The sequence below is a fragment of the Phascolarctos cinereus genome, unplaced genomic scaffold (genome assembly GCF_003287225.1).
Source record: "Phascolarctos cinereus isolate Bilbo 61053 unplaced genomic scaffold, phaCin_HiC Scaffold_726;HRSCAF=1367, whole genome shotgun sequence".
In the NCBI taxonomy this organism is placed as follows: Eukaryota; Metazoa; Chordata; class Mammalia; order Diprotodontia; family Phascolarctidae; genus Phascolarctos; species Phascolarctos cinereus.
Window position 1 is genome coordinate 62,366,942 of NW_027556098.1, and position 2,550 is coordinate 62,369,491.

The window sequence follows — 2,550 nt, forward strand, 5'->3', positions numbered from 1 at the left end:
AAGATCCACAGAGAGAGAAGAAAGAGGGCTTTGGGAGAGACTGCCCAACCCTTCTGCTTTATGCAAGCTGACCTGGCCAACTGGGGCAATATGTCCTAAAATAACCCATTCAGAAAAATATGTTCCTAGCTCCTAAAAACAAGGAAAGGAAAGTTAGGGGGGTGAGGTCAAAATTCAATACAAGGAGGGGAGAAATGGACTTACCTGTTCAGGTATACAACAAGGCAAGGTGTATGTGGGGGTACTGGATCAAGCAGCCAACAGTAGAACTCTTAGTCTCTTCGTTGTGGAGACAGTTTGTATATTTATATATAAATATAAAGAGACATATGGAAAATATAGACTCTGGGTGTGTGTGGAGGAAGGAAACAAGAAGGAGTGGGCAGCAGGTTCCCAGGAAAGCCTACTTGTTCTAGCAGATGTAGTCTTCTTCATTCTTTTGGCTTCAGGTTTATCTTCCTTTGTCTTCTCCTCTTTGCTTCATTTTCTCCTCTAGATCTTGCTCTTTCTCCTTGAAGTTGGATGAGTTCTTTCTACCACCCTCACCTTTTTCATTGGGTTCTGAAAATTCCTTCTTGTAGGCTCTTGTCTGAAGAGCATGTAGAAATTCATTTCTCAGAATCTTCCTCATCCTCCTGCATCCCATCCTCAGGAATACGCTGCATTTGGATACCAGAGGCAAGTGACAACATCCATAGGTTCTCAAACAGTCTCTGTTTGATCCAGATACTCATAGGTAGTCTGTTTCATTATATTGAATTGACTGAGATGAAGTTTGAAATATGGTCCAAAGAATTCAAAGTAGTCATTGTAGGGAAGATCTCTCATTGGAGATCTCTGTGTCCAAGGCCACGGCTGTCACATATGTCTAGTTCTAGCACCTTGGCTCCATTGAGGACAATATGGCCACCCCCTCCCAACATCAGCATGGGTAGATTGAAGCTCTTGAAAAATTCCACATACTCAAAATGGAATATGGTGATAAAGTTGAAACAATCTAATCAGGACTCCAAACAAAAAGTCAGAACCACACTGCAAGACCCCTGCATTGGACTGAAAGGACTGCTGAGCTAGGTCATACTAGTCCCTTCTCAGGACTGGCTTCTCTTCAGGCTCAGCTGTTGCAGCTAGTGCATCCAGTTGCTGAATTCACCTTTAATGGTTCTTCCAACCTTTCAGGTCTTACAACATAGTAACTTGGTTCAGTTAATCTCTGCTACTCATTCACCTAACAGGAAAGAATGTCTATCACTGAAACAGAAGAAAGGACTCCATCACCTTGGACATCATGGCTTAAAGATGATCTCATAAGATTTATCCTCAGTCCCGTCTCCAAGCAGGTAGTTAACAGGGTGGTATTTGCCTTTGCCAGCCCCAATGTTTGGTAGGTCCCACATTTCTGGGAAGTACTCTTTGTACTCAGGAAAGGGTAGTGTCATGACCTGATGTATGGTATAGAAAGCCTCTTCTACACCATTTCCATGGTGAATGTCAAAATCAATATACAGTCCCTACTGGTGGTACTTAACAATTCCAGGATGGCCAGCACAACATCATTGCTGTGACAGAAGCCAGAAGCTTTGGACTTCTTAGTATAGTATGGGCCCCTAGCCCAGTTCATAATAACATTTATTAAGCTTCACTGCACCTGCCACAGATCCATTGGTGGATAGCTGACAGAACTCAAATAAGCCATCAGACATTGGGCAGTCTTCACCGACATGAAATCTCTGCATCTGCTTGTTGTATTCTGACATGTTATCAGGGCGAATGGATTACAAAAACTTAACATAGTCATCATTGAGGTGCTTGCTCATCTCATCTGCATTGGCTTTGTGAGGATGACAGATTTCTGTCTTTTGAGAGTCCATAGTTTAGCAGGTTGTGAGTCATTCCAATGTGATGGGGCTTCATTGGGTGGCCCTGCCCATAGTAGTGATTTTCAACATCCCTCTTCTTAGTAGTAACAGACTCTCTGTGCTGTGCCCTGAGTGAGCATCATTGCCTCATGCCCTCATACACTGTACTGCCCCCAGTACCCATTGACCAGTTAATAATTCTCCAATTTCATATTACAAATTATTTATCTTTATTATTATATAATATATAATATATTATTATATTAATTTATTATTACATTAATTAGCATTTGCAAAGGAATATTTCCTGAGAAAAGTACAATAAAGACCGGAGTTCAAGAACCTCTCTTCTGTTACCTTGGACCTTGGGTAGACTTGGCTCAAACTCAAATTGATCACTATAAAACATTCCCCTTCCCACTCCTCTCCAGGTTCACATCTGGTGTGGCACAGCTGATAGTTGAGTCAGTTCCTTGCTTGCAGGTAGTGGTTTGTCCTTTCTTCTCAAAGAGGACCATGACATCAGGGAAAAGATACCAAGACTTTCAATTAAATTGGATTTGAGTGAGGGAGGGCTGTGCAAAGTTACCAGCCTCACTTTCACCTCCAGAGCCATCTGGCTCCAGTGACCAGATATTGATCAGCACACGTTGACTCTCAGTTGCCATATTGATTCACTGCTGCTCTGGGT

General features: G+C 42.3%; 1 pseudogene; it reads right to left on the minus strand.

The window, feature by feature from the left end:
• Positions 1 to 451: 451 nt before the first annotated feature.
• On the minus strand, positions 452 to 1,987 carry LOC110194648 (histone deacetylase 1 pseudogene; annotated as a pseudogene).
• Between the last annotated feature and the right edge of the window lie 563 nt (positions 1,988 to 2,550).